The sequence below is a fragment of the Neofelis nebulosa genome, chromosome 15 (genome assembly GCF_028018385.1).
Source record: "Neofelis nebulosa isolate mNeoNeb1 chromosome 15, mNeoNeb1.pri, whole genome shotgun sequence".
In the NCBI taxonomy this organism is placed as follows: Eukaryota; Metazoa; Chordata; class Mammalia; order Carnivora; family Felidae; genus Neofelis; species Neofelis nebulosa.
In genome coordinates, this window is record NC_080796.1 from 54,744,027 (window position 1) to 54,761,883 (window position 17,857).

At 36.1% G+C, this 17,857-nt stretch overlaps 2 long non-coding RNA genes across 2 annotated transcripts in view; one reads left to right on the forward strand and one right to left on the reverse strand.

Annotated features, from left to right (window-relative positions):
- LOC131496343 (uncharacterized) overlaps nucleotides 1-17,857 on the forward strand; it is a 368,341-nt gene that overhangs the window by 21,864 nt on the left and 328,620 nt on the right. The window lies entirely within an intron of this gene.
- On the reverse strand, nucleotides 8,701-16,405 carry LOC131496345 (uncharacterized). Its single transcript, XR_009254448.1, has 2 exons — nucleotides 15,693-16,405; nucleotides 8,701-8,980 (listed from the first exon to the last, which is right to left on the reverse strand). It is a non-coding gene; the product is annotated as an uncharacterized LOC131496345 (long non-coding RNA).

A 17,857-nucleotide genomic window follows, 5' to 3' on the forward strand; every position in this document is an offset into this window, starting at 1 on the left:
GGACCAAATTCAAAATTGTGGAGCATTGCTTCCTGTTTTGGGTCTCATAACTTTCCATTGTCCTCACTTGCATCCTCATCAAGGTCCTTACTGGAAGCATCTCTCTCATTCATTCCTCTCTCTCAGCTTGCTTTCACATGCTGCCCACACTGCAGTGTGGCGTCAGGCAGAGAACTTGCTCCGAACCAGTTGGGTGAAGCTGTTAGAAGCTATAGGCCATAGAGAGGCCATTAGCTACCTCTCATATTCCTCATTCTGTGTCTTTAAACACTTGACAATCCAACAATCCTGTTAGACAGAAGGCATCTTCCCTGTCCCACAATCTCCTTTTCTATTTTTCACTATGTCACATTTCTGAGACAGACAGTCCTTGAGAGCTCCCCTTTAGTATATCTTTGCACTTCAGTTTATTATATACTAAGATACTTTTGCTCCTTGTGTTTCATGTTTTTTTTTTTTTTAAAGTAGGCTTCACACCCAGTGCAGAGCCTAATGTGTGGCTCAAACTCATGCTAAGACCTGAGCCCAGATCAAGAGTCAGACGCTCAACTGACAGCCACCCAAGTGCTCCAGCTCCTCATGTTTTGAATTGGCTTGATAAGTACAAGGTCTAAAGATAATGAAGAAAACAGAAGAAAGTTTCAGTTAATCAATGGTCTAAGAACAACAGAGATTCCATTTTATAAAACATAGCAACATGAAGAGAATTCCTAAAGAAAAGTAATTCAGAAAATTTAGACGGTCTAAATTAATATCATGAATAACAAATAAAGTTTAGAACTTGATGAAAGGCTTCTCGATACCACATCCCTTACAATGTGGGACCCAAAGTCTATGGGAGGAAGGTCAGTTCAAATTTGCAATTTTAAGCCCCCAACTGCTTTTTATCTTGGCGTTCAACATTGTTAGACAACTCTCATCGCTGAAGTACTCTTGATGAAGAATGTAGGTGGCAAACAGGTTGTAGGCACTGTATGGATCTCACTCAGATCTTTGGCCACTATAGCACAAGCTAATTTAGCATAGTGTTTGGCATAGTAGGGGCTCAGTAAGTATTACCTAATATTAATTTTTAATGTATGTATAGCTCATACCATCTCCTATCCATAGTCATTAGCTGAGGAAACATAAAAATGATTTAGATAGCTTTTAAAGATATTTTGAATATGCCATATGTTAAGAAGTAAGCTGATTAAAGTGATCTTAAAAGTTCCTCTTTGATGAGACTAATGTATTTATGCAAAAAGATGATTGGATGTCTGGCCTCAGCTTCAAGAGTAGTTCCATATAATTTACTGAAAATTGTAATGGTGTCTGGCAGTGTACCATAAATGGTCAATTCATAAATTTAAGCTGATGATTAGGAAAACCACATTGAAAATATTATGAAAGCTTACCCAACGTGGATGTTGTTCTATGAAGCCTTTGGCTGCAGTGTGAACATACATTTATCTTGCTCAAAGGAAAGTACTGAAGAGAAGCTTACCTTACAAACTGATTTGGTTTAAAATGTTTGCTCTCTGTGAAGAAATTCTTGCATAATTCTCCTTAAATCTTATTCTATTGTATATACATTCTTGTTTACATTTTGCTGAGGGAACTAGAACTTGTTTTCTTGAGGAAAAAAGTCATTAATACTAGTCATCAGAATGTGACTACAAATCTTTATATTAAAACACAGAGTATAATCTTTAGCATTTAGTACAAAATTGCTTTCACAGTGGTTCCCACTTTCAAAATAAAGGGGAGACAAGCTTTGTCACCAGGGTAGTCACCAGGGTAGCCTTCCAGCTTAGGTGTCATTCTCTTTTTCTTTTGGACAAAGGAATGAGAATACAAGAAAAAGACCCAGAGAACCATTTACTATATCAACATTGGAGTAAAAGAAGTTTTCTATTACAGGTCCATATTATAATTAAAAGTAGGCTCTGGAAGTCAATGCTTGCTTTCTGAAAAGGCAAACAAAAATGTTCCTGGTACCCTGCCCAATATTCAGAGTCTGGCAATGATCCTTCAGTGTAGCAGCCTAAGATCTCAAGGGTATGACAGGTGCCAGGCCACATTCTTCTTGGCTGAATAGGTATTGGAGTTGTTTAGAGTAGTACCTATTACCACACCAGGAGATAAGAAGCAGGAAGGAAATTACAAATATGCGGAGATTTCCAAGCAATTGGAAATGGTCAACATGCTCTTAAGCTTTGTTTCTAAAGTCCAATAGCACCTGGTATTAGCATAATTTTTATTGTATAGAAAATAGTTCTTCACATGATTACACAAATTATATAACCATGAGATGAAGGCAACATTACTATCATTGTTGTATAGATATGAAAACTGAGACCCAAGTTAATTTTGCAAAGATCTAGCTGCTCTAGGATTTGAACATATCCTTTTGAGGTATAATTAACATAAAGTAAAACATTGTATCTTGAGGATAAGCCTTGTAACTTTTTACAAATGTAAATTTTAATCATTGTAACTACCACCAAGATCAAGGGATAGAAAATTTCTAATACCAGGGCACCTGGGTGGCTCAGTGGGTTGTGTCTGACTCTTGATTTTGGCTCAGGTCATGATCTCACAGTTTTGTGAGTTCAAGCCCTGCGTCAGGCTCTGCACTAATAGTACTGAGCCTTCTTGGGATTCTCTCTCACCCTCTCTCTTTGTCCCTCCCCCAATCACACTCTCTCTGTCTCTCTCAAAATAAATAAACTTGTAAAAAAAAAAAAAAAGAAAGAAAATCTCCAACACCTTAAAAACAATAAAAACTGAGTTCATTTGCCACAAGGAGGACATCTGCAATGAAAAGATAAAAATTAATCATTTATTTGGGTTTAAAGATAATTATTTCTGTGCACAGCTTCCATTGTATTATATGTTAACAGAGTTTGTGCAATAAACTTTGCAAGCCAATTTCAAGTTTGAGATTTTTTTTTGTTCTCATCTCCTTAGCCCTTAAGTAGTTTATGGCATATTTGGAAGAAGTAGAAATGTGGTGTTAGACGGTCAGAAGATGGAGAGTCATTGAAAGATATTCATTGAGCTGCTTTTGTTTAGATCAAGTATTTTTTTTTTTTTTGGCCAAAATATTTTGAGAGAGCCAATTTGATCAATATGAGTATTTTTTAAATTGTACCTTTGTGTGATATGACCAGAAGTCTGAGCATGTTGAAATTAAAAAAAAAAAAAAAACCTGAGAAAAATGAATAGTACTAATTTGTTCAAAGAAAGCAGGTATTCAGAGAAAAATTGGCTGTGTGGATAGACCACACAGATGCTAATAGAAAGCTGAATTTTCTTCCATTGCGTGAATGTTCTGATTCCAATGGAACAATAGATTTTGAAGAATTTCAGAGCTTTCCAGTGGAAACAAAGCCATAGTTTTAGAGATGAGTCACAGGACTGGGGTATCGATTATTTTCAAGGTTTTGCAGGTATATTTCTTGAGCTAACCTTAGAAGTTGTCTCAGTTATCAAGTACTTATTCTTCCAAGGGAGGAGGGACAGTGAATTTTTGAATTCCTAGAATTTAAAAGTTCTGAAATGAGTGTATTAATCTGAGAATATCCTTATGCTTTTTGAACATATGACCAAACTGTAGAAATCAGTCCACATGGCTTTCATACTCCCTTTCATGGAATTTCTAAAATCAAATGAAAGCTAATGCAACTGATATAAATCTTGAGACATGAATGAGATATTCTCCAGTAGAACTCATTTTTTCTACCTCCCCAATCTGCTCACAGGTTTCAAAAATATTTTAGTCTATTAGTGTTTTTATTAAACTGTGAAGAGTATTGGTCTTATAACTGTGTGCTTTTGTAAGCACAAGTTTGATTAAACTTTTAGAACCCTCTTGCATTATTTCTAATAAATGAAAATATCCAAAACGCCAAATGGTTTTGATTGTATATCTCGCTGTAGAAAACATTTGTCTGCAGTGAATAACTGAGATAAATTTACTTTATAAATTTGATACAATTTAAGTTAGCAAACATTATACAATTCCTTGTCTTCAGTGTATGCTGTTCTAATTAAGAAATGCTACTGAAGGGGATGCCTGGGTGGCTCAGTAGGTTAGGCATCCGACTTCAGATCAGGTCATGATCTCACGGTCTTTGAGTTTGAGCCCTGCATTGGGAGCCTGGAGCATGCTTCAGATTCTGTGTCTCCTTCTCTCTCTGCCCCTCCCTGCTTGTGCTCTGTCTCTTTCTCTCTCAAAAATAAATAAATAAAACTAAAAAAAAGAAGAAATGCCACTGAAGATCTTCGAGGAGGGTTCTGCCTTTGAGTCACCTTCAAATGAATAGATCAACATTTATAAATGAAACATGAGTATAATGCTCTGGGTTAGGGAAAACATCCTGTATCCTGTAACTTGAGGATTAACTTTGAGTAACACAAGGGCAATATGAAATTGGAACAAAGCTAGATCAGGAGTGAATCACTCACTTCAGCAGCTGTAGTCAGTGAGCAGAGAAGATAACTTTCTAAATGAATAATAGATACTGCACAGCTCAATCTCAAAGGTAACAATGAGTATGAATGAGTTTGGAGGTGAATCCAAATTTTCATTCTACTCAAGCACAGTGGCATAGCTGCTTCTGAAATGGAGTTTATTTATTTATTTATTTATTTATTTATTTATTTATTTATGTGTTTATATATATGTGCATGTATATATTTCTTGTACTTGAAGACCTACAAACAACGAATATTGTATTTTATTTACTATAAAATTCCTCCAAATATAAATGCTAGGAATTTTTATTTAGATGTCTTTGTTAATTTTTAAAGGCAATTTTCTATGAATCCTAGGATAAGTTGGTCACTATTGAATCCTTTAAAAATCTATCCCATTTCCTTGAGTAGTTTATTTGTTAGAATTCTACATTTGTTCATTCATTCTATAAATGTTTACTGAGTGAACACTTACTATGTGTTTGAATCTATGGCATGTGCCAGAATTGCAATGACAATCCAGGTAAATTTCATCCTGGCAGTTACAGAATTTGGAGTTTGACGTGGTGAGATTTGAAGTGCTGCTCTGAGAAATGCTGTAGGTTTCAAGGGATGCCTCAGGGCAACCGGTAAAAGTGAGCAGGGTGGGAGGAGGGGGACTGAAGTTTCTGGCTCATCTTTTCTCCAAACTCCAATCAGTTGCCCTTTCTCTGGTTCATCCACTGAGCTGCCTTTGGAAGATTTCAGCTGCATAAAAGATCCTGATGCTAGGCCAGTTTACCATTCACAATCTAATTAGTCCAGCTGCTGTCATCAAGTCCTCCTTTCCCACTCTCTTCAATTTTTTCACTTGCTCAGTAGACATTAGACATCGGGGTTGTGCTGAATGTTACAATTGGATTATCAATCATAATGGTTGCACTCAGGATGTTTTTAATCTAGCACTATTTAATACTGATTTCAGCTGTTTTAAGACTAGGGCTACTGGGATGACCTCTTACAGCTATTCTGTGAAAGCTCTTCCCAAATTCCTGTGCGACTGAAGTTCAATGCACGCTCATGGGCTGGTAGAGAGACATTTAGGAATGATAGTTGCTGTGTGCTCAAGGAAAGCACGGACTATTTTCACCTTGCCAGTCAGTGGCACTTAACCTTTGTTGCATAGCACCACCTGTTCACACACAAGGCGTGGCAGTGATTTGCTGAGATTTGGGCCATCAAGATGAAGAACTAAAATAAGCTTCCAGGGATGAACAATTCCTTCTGTATTAATTGCATCTCTGCCCCTTTTCCCAACATTCACTGTAGCAGGTCATTGTGTCACTAGGCAGCCGGACTGAGAACTGCTGATCCGCATCAGCTCACACAGTGATTTGTTTACTGCCCTTGGCTGCTGAGTAAATGGTTGTGGATCCAAACAGAATAGGAACAGCGGTGTTTCCTATATGGACCACTAAGCTGTGTTTAGAGGTCCTAACGTAGAGGAATTGGTGATGTTGACCCTTTACCTAGTGCTTGATTGGGTAGTAAGTAGGGCTAGAATTCCTTTATCCTCATGCAGGGCTGACCTTACTGGTAGAATGACTATGTCACATGAATGAATGGATTTGAAAACATTCTGCCAGAAAGTATCTCTTCCTAAGGACCCTTCTGGTTTTTACAGTCAGCAGCTAACTTCTTTTTCTAATGGTTAAAGCAGGTTGTCTGAAAACATACCCGTTAAAATATAGATCCCTTAGTCCCTGTGCCCTTCCAAGATGTAACTTATCATACATTTGTATCTTAGAGATATTATTTAATTCATCAGATTGACTTCAGTTAATTTACATGGATTTGAGTAACTAGGACTGATTAAAAGAAAGATGTAGAAACATGTTTTCTGAGTACAAAGCCTGCTACATTAAAGATCTAGGATACTGTAAAAGGCAGCCTTGTTCTTTCAGGAGGCTGACACATGGGATTGGAGGTATTAAAAAAAACAAACAAAACAAACCTAAAAACCTGATCCCTAAATAATTTTCTCTATAGTTTGTGGCCATTTCTAACTTTTGGTTTTATAATTCCCATCTGTAAAACACTGGTCACTGAAGTTGAGGGCTGTTTTCGTTGGTAAAAGATGATAAAATCTTTCATATATCTATGTTTATTTTTTTGTTTTTATTTTTTTTTAAGTAGGCTTCACACCCAGTGCAGAGCCCAATGTGGGGCTTGAACTCACGACCCTGAGATCAAGACCCGAGCTGAGATCAAGAGTCAGATGCTTACTGAACCACCCACACGCCCCCATACATCTATATTCAGATATGCTTTTATATCACTTTTTTAGGGTGGTCCTGAACCATCTATACTGAAGGAAAAGAAAATAATGAATGCAGGTCAGAGAGAATCCATGAGAATTCTCCATGCTTGCCACTAAACTTTTACTCTAGGATAATAAAGGAATTTCCACCAAGACCAAAATCACTCATTTATCTAAGTATGTTATCTATATAAGAACATACATGCCATGCTTTAATATTTTTTAGTTAACCACAGACAAAAATAATTAGTTTATATCTGAAATGAAATACATGGAAACCTGTATTAGGTTTTGGATTTGAAATTTTTAAGAGTCCCTGAATTTTAAAACTAAAAACTGTTTTTTAATTTATTTTTATTTTTTATGTTTGAGAAGACATAAAATATCTAAGAATCTTTGGTATGCCCTAAAATCACTTTGGGTTAAGTGTTATGAAACTTAATTTGGTATGCTTATCTAATAATGAGATCTGATGAATAGCTGACTTGCCAGAGTGATGTAATACTGAAGATATTTTTTTTTTCAAGACCAGACACACAGTTGACTCATTAAGCAATTTCTGTTTACCATTGTATTATCCTCTTCTTAGACCACAGTAGGCCAGATATGTTAAGCATCTTGGGTAAAAATAGATTAATTTTTCCATTTTTACATTAAAAGTCAAAGAGCCCTGTACATCTATCTGAAAATGAAATGTGATAGGGTGGAGACATACATATGCAGTGTACTTTAGAAAATCTACATATGCTTTTAAATGAATCAGTTACTCCAATTACCATGTTGGTTATTATTTTTGAAAGTGTGTTGTCAAGGGGCACCTGGGTGGCTCAGTTGGTTGAGCGTCCTATTTTGGCTCAGGTCATGATCTCACGGTTCATGAGATCGAGCCCCACGTCAGGCTTTGTGCCAACAGCTCAGAGTCTGGAGCCTGCTTCGGATTCTGTGTCTCCCTCTCTCTGCGTCTGTCCCACTCATGCTCTGTCTCTGTCTCTCAGAAAATGAATAAACGTTAAAAAAAAATTTTAGAAAGTTTGCTGTCAAAAGCTAAACTCCAGGGGCGCCTGGGTGGCGCAGTCGGTTAAGCGTCCGACTTCAGCCAGGTCACGATCTCGCGGTCCGTGAGTTCGAGCCCCGCGTCAGGCTCTGGGCTGATGGCTCGGAGCCTGGAGCCTGTTTCCGATTCTGTGTCTCCCTCTCTCTCTGCCCCTCCCCCGTTCATGCTCTGTCTCTCTCTGTCCCAAAATAAAAAATTAAAAATAAAAAAAAAAAATTAAAAAAAAATGTTTTAAATGTATATTTATTTTTGTGTGAGAGAGAGAGACAGAGTGCAAGTGGGGAGGGGCAGAGAGAGAGGGAGACACAGAATTTGAAGCAGGCTCCTGGCTCTGAGCTGTCAGCACAGAGCCCCATGTGGGGCTCAAACTCACAGACCGTGAGATCATGACCTGAGCGAAGTCGGACGCTTAACCGACTGAACTACCCAGGTGTCCCTACATTCCAGAGAATTCGAATGAAGGTCACCAGCTGAAATTGGTGAAACCTGGATTCAAATGCATATTCTTATTCACTAAATAATATTACTTTACATTAATAATTAGCCTTTCATCCATTTTAATCCCCCTCATTGTAAATTCTTTTGGAATTTTGGAGTGTTGCAATGCATATTTTCAATCTTTCTGACACTTCCCTTCTTCTGCACATGGTTTCTAGCATAATGCTTTGTATTTGGTTGAATCTCAATAAATATTTGTTCATTGAAGAGAAACATATAAGGACTACTTTTACCATGGATTTATATTTTGTTTTCTCATATTTTTTTGAAAAGTGTACTTTTTTCTGTAATAAGAAATGACTTATTGAACTACCTCAGTGATACGAGATTTTCAGTCTATGAGTGCCTTAAAAATGTTATCAAATGTTTTACCTCAGAAATAGCGAGATATTCTCAACTCTGGGGCACTTTATTGATGTCATCATATGATAGACTTTGAATGTATACAATAAATTGTAGGCAAAATTCTCTTCACGGCAAAGTATGGTTACCTTATCATAGGCCAGTGAATGTTTGTTGAAAAAAATTAAACTGTTTCCATGGAGAATTAGCAATCTGCACAAGAGAAAAAAGTTTCCATGGAGTCTCCAATATCTTGAATATTTTTCTCGGTCTCTATGGTCATGATTTGATCACTGTAGTGTTGGGACAGAGGAAGGAGTCTGAAACTGAAGGTGATAAGAAAGAAGAAATGAATATTAAAGATGTTCATATACTACAAGTTCATTGTGTTTTTTCATAAAAAGAAAATAAATGTCTAGTTTTTGTTTGATAGAAAAAAAAGAAAAAAAGATGAATGAATAAGACCTGAACCCATAGCGGTGCATCTCTGCCAAAGATATTGAAAATGGGGATAATGTCTGTGTACATCACTATTTTTAGTGTCAATTGCCAAATAAAACCTTGATGTCTTGTTTACTTCGTCTCTTTACAACCTCTTACTATTCATCATTACTGTAGGAACAAAATGTTGTATTTATCTGAAAGTTAAAATGGACATTATCTGTGGTATCACTGAAATATTCTACAATTCCATGTCAGCGTTTCATCACGCATGATTAAGCTTATCTTATTTCCCCAGAGGCCAGTGTGGCCTCTTGTGTTCCAGGGTAACTATCAACAAAAAGTTATAAACAATAGCACAGAACGTTGCCCTGGCAGATAAAATACTCTTCCCTCATGAGTCTGATTTCTAAACTGATTCACCTTGGGGCTTGACTATGAATTGGGTGGGTGGGGAGAACTTTTGCCAAAATGCCTTTCCAAATTAAATGAATACATTAGGTTATTTAGGAGGGTCAGAGAGGTGGGGGAGAGGGGAGGAGAAATAATTAATTTATAAAAACTATCTTAGCAAGATTATTTATACATACACAAACATGATTAATTATTTAATTTCAGCTCTTGAGTTAAAACATTACAGACTCTTAAAGACTCTCATATAACACTTTGCATTGAAAATGCTTTATGGGGGCACCTGGGTGGCTCAGTCAGTTCCAGCCCTCTGTTGGGCTCTGTGCTGATAGCGTGGAGCCTGCTTGGGATTCTCTTTCTCCTTCTCTGCCCCTCTCTGGCTTGCCCTTTCTCTCTCTCTCTCTCTCTGTCTCTCTAAATAAACATTTTTTAAAAAATAAAATGCTTTTGGGGCGCCTGGGTGGCGCAGTCGGTTAAGCGTCCGACTTCAGCCAGGTCACGATCTCGCGGTCCGTGAGTTCGAGCCCCGCGTCGGGCTCTGGGCTGATGGCTCGGAGCCTGGAGCCTGTTTCCGATTCTGCGTCTCCCTCTCTCTCTGCCCCTCCCCCGTTCATGCTCTGCCTCTCTCTGTCCCCAAAAAAAAAAAAAAAATTAAAATAAAATAAAATAAAATAAAATGCTTTCTAGATAGTACTACATTATTTGTGGATGTGCCATTAATTCACACATGGACTACTAACTCTATTCAAATGCCAGATATTCTTGTTGGATTACTTCCAGGTGGTATGCATCATTGTAAATAATTATATAAGTAAAAATTAGCTTATCATCTGGAAAGTGGAGAAAATCGTATTTATATTTATATTTATATTCACTGAGATTGGTCAAGCTCCTAACTTCATCTCTCCTACCCTTAACCATCTCCATTTTCACCATCAGATAGAAAATCTTGATTGTTAGTCTTGCTGGAATGACTAGAAACTTTCTCATTTGAGGACACCAGAGGAAATCCTTACTCGACGATGACAATGCCCCCCAACTTCCCTTTGAAAGACATTATGATAAAGCAAAAATTCAGAATTCATAAATAAAATGAAATCTGATACATGTTCTTACTCAAATGCTCTCCTTTTTAAAATGACATTTAAAAATAATATTCCCTTAGCTCCTCAAAGCTGCTTTTTAAAAAAGAGGATCCACAGATGTTCAACGAATTCTGTTTTTATTTCCACTGACATGCCATCTGGGAGTAGAAATGGTGTGCCATAATGACTGGTTGTTTCTTAATTCTTGTAGAAGAATGACTTTTCAGATTATCAATACATTTTTCCATTCTTTGAACTAGAGTGACATACATAAGGATTAAGTTAATAATTTTCTGTAATTGCTTTTGTTTTAGACAATCATTTCAAGCGTTTTTGCTAAATATATTTACCACAGGTTTTTTTTTTTGAAATTTGCATTCTCCTTTTATGAAATTCCACTGCAGGGTAATTTAACAAATGTGTGCCTGTTAAAGAGTTGTGACTGTGGGCAGAGTTGTACATTTTAGCTTTGGTATAAATGGTTTTGCTATATTTGGTAAGAAAGATGTAAAAAGAACATTGGACTTTCCCTCATATGATACAGAAAAGAAATGAAAAGTTTAAAAAAATTTAAAAAGAAAAACCATCCAAACGGACTTTTACTGAGTCAGAAGCTACGTGTCAGGGTTTCAGAGCAGTCGAGAGCTCAGTCACACAAGATACCTTGTCTGTGAGGTTAGGCAGTGTCCTTCTCACTTCAAAGCTGATGAAAGTCAAGTGACCCAACAGGTAGGCTGGCAGGAGAGTTGTGTTAAGACTTCATCTGGTGCTTTTATATACTTCATTCTAGACTCTGCTGTCATTTCTTTTCCCGTGAGTTACGCAAACAAAACTTGCGTATCAATGTGAAAGACTTTGAATTTCTACATTTCTGGCAGTTGAGGTAATCCTTGAGAAAAATGTTAATCAAAGTGCGAGAGTTTGTGATATTACTAATCAAAGAATAGTAATGAGAGTATATAAGGTATAGGTAGAAAGATATTATTTTGTAGAATAGATTTATTACAGCTGAGTTGGCTGTAAAATATATTTCTATGAAGCCAGCCAGTAGGATTTCCCTACTGATTTCTGTTTTTAAGTGAGTGAAATATTTTCACTTATAACATCTCTTGAAATGTAATGAGATAAGAACTGAGCATCTGGTAACATGTTGGTGACAGAGTGGCTAATGTGACTTTTGTTTACCAGAGCACTAGTTGAAATTTTCTCTGTGGGGTACTGTAGTTCCAATTTAGCAGTTTATTTTGTTGCGGCACTATGTTCCAGTATCTCATTTCAACCATCAACTGCTTCTCTGTTCTTCTTTCCCGTCTCATTTTGTTTATATTATGTTTCAGAAATAGTCAAAATTCTCAAGATTTTCTTCTTTGACCACGAGTAGAGTGACAAATAGGCCCAAAGCAAAATCAGATTTTACCAGTAGGTCCTGTGTTGGTCAGGCTAATGACTAACAGAGTGGCACCCACATGGTGTGTTTGAAGAAGATACTGAGAAATACTCTTTGCTCAGAAAAGAGATCTCACTCACTATTCTGTCATAGTGTCTACATCCCAGAAGTGAGATTTTATTTCTTTGAATCTGGAAGGACCTTTAACTTGTAGTCTGTTCTTGCTGTGGTTCAAGTGCAGTTACTCCTGGAATGAACTCTTGTTTGTTTGTTATTTTACCAATATCAACAACTCTTACCCGGTGGAGATGAATTGAGAACCCTTTGAGACTAAGACATTCTAGGAAAGGGGAAGTATTGGCTTGAAGGACTATTTTCATGATTCTTTTATGAATATTGCAATTGAAGGTTTTTAATTATATTTTTTTGGATGATGGGGGAAAAAAAAAGCACCCTGGAGGGCTTATAGTTGTTTTTTTAACATGTTGTTAGATATATTTAAAAAAAAATTTTTTTTTAACGTTTATTTATTTTTGAGACAGAGAGAGACAGAGCATGAACAGGGGAGGGGTAGAGAGAGAGGGAGACACAGAATCTGAAACTGGCTCCAGGCTCTGAGCTGTCAGCACAGGGCCTGACGCGGGGCTCGAACTCACGGACGGCGAGATCGTGACCTGAGCCGAAGTCGGCTGCTTAACCGACTGAGCCACCCAGGCGCCCCGTTAGATATATTTTTTTAAGCAACTACTTTTGCAAGAATGAGAAATGATATGTGGCAGGAAATAAAATGGAATTGGTCAAAATAATTTCAGCCAACTCATAGTTTAAGGTCTTACCCATTTTATTGCTTTTTAAATGTCATGTCATAAAACCAAAGGTTAGAGGTACTCTACGTGGAGTAAATGCTCTAATTAATCTGATTTGGATTTACTTATAGTAAGTGTTGACTAGGGTTGATTTCTTCTGAGGATTTCCTGCTTTGATTTTGTGGTGGAGCCTACTGGGTCAAGAAGCTTAACTAACACTTTTCCAGTGTGTTATAATTCTTTGTATTTCTCTTACTAGTTTCCTTAGTCATTTCCTTGTTGGAAATGAAAAGCATTTGGCAATCATGGAAATAATCTATCTGATCACAATCTGCCTCATGGGCTCAGGTAGAATGAAGGAAAAAGTGACTATGTCATTTTGGGGACTCCACCGATGAAAATTGTTGCTATGTGTACATTAGGAAAATAGTTACCTGAAACAGATTACTCACCTGGGGGAGTCTTTAAACTTATCTGAAGAGTCTATTCTAGGAGATCCAAAATTTAGCAATTGCCTTAAGTTGTCACTTAAGTTGCCACTTCCCTAGTTCTTGATTTACATAGACTACTACCTCTTGGAAAAGTTGATTTCAGTGGTTTCCCCACCTAAAATGAGCTTTCTCAAAAGTGACTGGAGTTTATTTTTTAAATAAAATTGTTGAGTTTACATTACAATAATAATTTTTCAATTTTATTGTCACTCGTAGAATGACTCATGACTAATAGTGGAATTTAAGTATCCAACTAAAAAGTCATGTGTGAAATTCTGGCTAAAAAACAGGTTTCCAAAGAAATGCTATAGTGGTAATGGTGATGATCGGGATGGTGCTTGTGTTTGGAAAAACTATATGCAAAAGCAACATTTAAATAATTGACATTTTTGTATACACTTAATTTAGAAAAGAGTTTTCAGCTATTATAAAAGTATATCATTTGGATTTAAAATAAAAACTATTTTCGGGGGACCTGGGTGGCTCAGTTGGTTAAGTGCCTGACTCTTGGTCTCAGATGAGGTCTTGATCTCAGGGCTATGAGTTCAAGCCCCACATTGGGCTTAGCACTGGGGTGAAGCCTACTTAAAAAGTAAATCAATAAAAATAAAAAAATAAAATAAAACTTTTTAAAAAACCTTAACCTGTTATATATTTAAAAACATGTCTTTATGTAGTTGTTTTAAAGTATATTTATTTGAATGAATGAGTTATAAAGATTTTGAAAAATCTATATTAATTGATATTAATAACTATTTATAGCTCTGACATTCTGTTATTTTATAATACTCTTGATTTTAATGTCAATGTCTGGATGATACAGATGTCATTTTTATAACAACTTACAGTTTAAAAAGTTATAGCCAATTATCTTTATAGGTATATCTAATCTATCTTGTTTCAATTGCAGGAAGCATATAGGATCCAAGTCTAATTTGTTCTTGAGTATAGAGCAAGATTACCTACATGTGAATCTGAGCAATAGCACTTAATATCGGTATGACTTCAGACAATGTAAACTGTAGCTAAGTTTTCTCATCTGTAAGTGGGTTGACAATAGTATCACTTTCACTGGCTTATTGTGAGGAATAAATGTGTTGATTAATGAATTACCCTAAGCTCCTGAGACTGTGCCAGGTACCCAGTAAGAAGGCATTAAACAATTACCATTATTGATTATAAAGAAGATATTGCTGGAGTCATAGAGGTCTGAGTTAAATTCCCAATCCTAGACTTATTAATTAAATGACATTGGGCAAGTTAGCAAACCTGTTCGATCTCAGTCTTAACATAAATCTAATGCGATTGCTGTATTAGGTAAGCGTATCTCATGTAACTTATTAACACATGTTTTGGCACGTTTAGATGTGTGATAAATGGTAGCTCAAAAAAGAATGTAGTTAAAGGCAGACAGTAAAACAGTTGCAGGTAACTGTAAAATACTGGATTAAAAAATCTATATAAATACACTAGAAGGCATTTAAAGTAAACAGAAATGTGTAACTGGCAGGGTTTTAAAAACCTGTAACTGGAATGTGTAAGAATTGCGTTTACAGCTTATGGTCCCAGGGTGAGACCCAACTCTCACAGATATGGCTGTGGAAATAAATTGCAGCCTTACTAGCTAATGATATCAAGATCAGAGTTTGGGATTGGGAAACAGCTAGAAATTTAAAGGAGAACTTGGACAGCACAAAACTTAGAAGTAAGACAAATTCAGAGCATACACTGTCCAAATCCATGGTTGGCTGCTGAACTACATACGTACAGACAAGAGGCTTGATGAAAATTAAACAGACGCTAGAAGAAGTCTGAAAAATATAAGTATTTAGATCCAGATCTGTGATTTGGATGCTTTTCTTAACTGAGTGCAATTTTCAACTGTGCACAGCACAGGTGGCAGAAAGCTGAAGCTGGGCGGATTTGAGATATGATGATACGGAACCCCAATGCAGAATAGCAACTGGAAAATAGGGAAGAGTCCCTAGAAGCAAGAAATCACAGAAAGTGAGTCTCATTTCTGCCCCAAGTTTTGGCTTAACAGGGAATTTTGTGGCAACAGGGAGTCTTACAGGGATCTGTAAGAAAGAAGTAAGAAACCACAGGCTGTGTTCCATAGGGGGAAGCTATATTTTTAGTTAAATACCAGGCAAGTTAACTGCCTAGGAAAATAAAGCTCCAATAATTCTCAGAAGAACAAAACAGCACTATGAATACCTATATCATATTGTCTACAATGCCAGTTTTCAGCCAAAAATTTATAAGATGTGCAAGAAGACAGGAAATTGTGACCCATACTTGGGAAAAAAAGGTAGCCAATAGAAGCTGACCCTGAGATGGCCCAGGTGTTGGATTTACTAGATAAAGCCTTCCAAGTAGCTATTATAAATATGTTTTAAAGATTAAAAGAGAGGCACCTGGGTGGCTCAGTCCATGAAGCCTCCGACTTTGGCTCAGGTCATGATCTTGAGTTTCGTGAGTTCGAGCCCTGTGTCAGACTCTGTACTGACAGCTTGGAGTCTGGAGCCTGCTTCAGATTCTGTGTCTCCCTCTCTCTCTCTCCGCCCTTCCTCTGCTCATGCTCTGTCTCTTTCTGTCTCTCAAAAACAGACGTTAAAAAAAAATTTTTTTAAACATTGAAAGAAAATATATTCAAATATTTCTTGACAGGGAAGTGGTAACTATATAAAAATTAAGTTCTAGACCTGAAAAATAAAGTAACTAAAATTTAAAAAACTGCTAGATGGGTTTAACAAAAGATCAGAAATGGAGTAAGAGATAATTAGTGAATTCGAAAAAGGATCAATAGAAATTACATAAATATAAGAATGGTGGGGGGAGGAGATTAAAGAAAAATGAACAAAACCTCAAAAACTTCTGGGGCATTCCGAAGCAATCTAACATACAGAAGTGGAATTCCATAAGGAAAGGGAAGAGAAAAAAATCAGAAAAAGTATTTGAAGAAATAATGGCCCAAACTTCCTCAAATTTCATGGAAAACAATAATTTATAGTTCACGAAACTCAACAAACCTAAAGCAAGATAAACAGAGAATGTTACCCTCATAGTCATGTAGGATAGGGGACAATAATATTAAGAATGGAGGTGGGGCTCCTGGGTGGCTGTTGACTGAGAGACCGACTTTGGCTTGGGTCATTATGTCATGGTTCATGAGTTCGAGCCCCGCATTGGGCTCTGTGTTGACAGCTCAGAGCCTGGAGCCTGCTTTGGATTCTGTGTCTCCCTCTCTCTCTGACCCTCCCCCGTTCATGCTCTGTCTCTCTCTGTCTCAAAAATAAATAAACATTAAAAAAAATTTGTTTTTAAATAAGAAAAAAATGTTAATCCTATGAGACTTTTTGCCTGTTGTTTTACAGTCCTTCCTAAAGATTAAGATATAAAAGGAGGAAGCATAAGGATCATAAAAATACCCATTAAATGCCCTAATACTAAGAATGAAATAAAACCAAACAACAAATACTATGGAGTAGAACAAAGCACTAAATTAAAAAAAAAAAAAAAAAAAAGAATAGGGAGTACATGGAAAAAAATGGATAGATGAGGATAAATATCAACTTGTCTACAGTCCTTTCTCTAGTTTTCCCTGGTGTTTAAGCTAACTGACATTTTTGAACCCATAACACGTAGGGTGTGGAATACCAGGAGGCTAATTACTTCAGATTCATTACCACATTTATGTCATATGTTAATTAGCTAAGGTCAACTCCTCTCTTTCTTTGTACATTTATGTATATATGTGTGTATATATGTGTCTGTGTATGGGTGTGTCTGTATATTATTGGTATACTTTAGGAAATATGATTTCTTCAATTGTGGAGGAAATGATATATATTTAACATATTAATATACATATATAATATATATTTTTATATATTTCATCCATAATTGAAGAAGTCATAGTTTCTAAAGATTACCAAATATACAGCTCTTCTAGAGAAAGATTGATGCTATTAGTAAATACTAAGATGTGTGATTTAAATGGAATTTAGATTTAAATGTAATTCTATGACTTTGTATATATATATACACGTGTGTATATATATATATATATATACACATATATGTGTATATATATATATATATACACGTGTATATATATATACATATATACGTGTATATATATATATATATATACACGTGTATATGTATATATATATACACATATATATATGTATATATATAAAGAAAAACCCACATAAGTACAACTCCTAGCAATAACAGTCCGTGTGTATATATATAACCTAAAGTTACAAACGCACTGTGGGTTTTTCTTTATTTCTTTTTTTTTTTTTATCTTTGGGAACTAGTACAGCAAATTCAAATATTTAAAGAAATCAACGAAGATAATATTTATAGAAATATTAAGAATGATTATAATTTCCTACTAGCTCTAAATTCTTTTCCTAACAAATATGTAATATTGCATAGTATATACAGGATACTGTGCCTGCCAGATTCTTGGTCATGAAATATATAAGTTGTGATTTTTAAAAAAAATGTTTGAGGGAGAGGGCACATGCACAAGTGGGAGAGGGACAGAAAGAGAGAGGGAGAGAGAGAA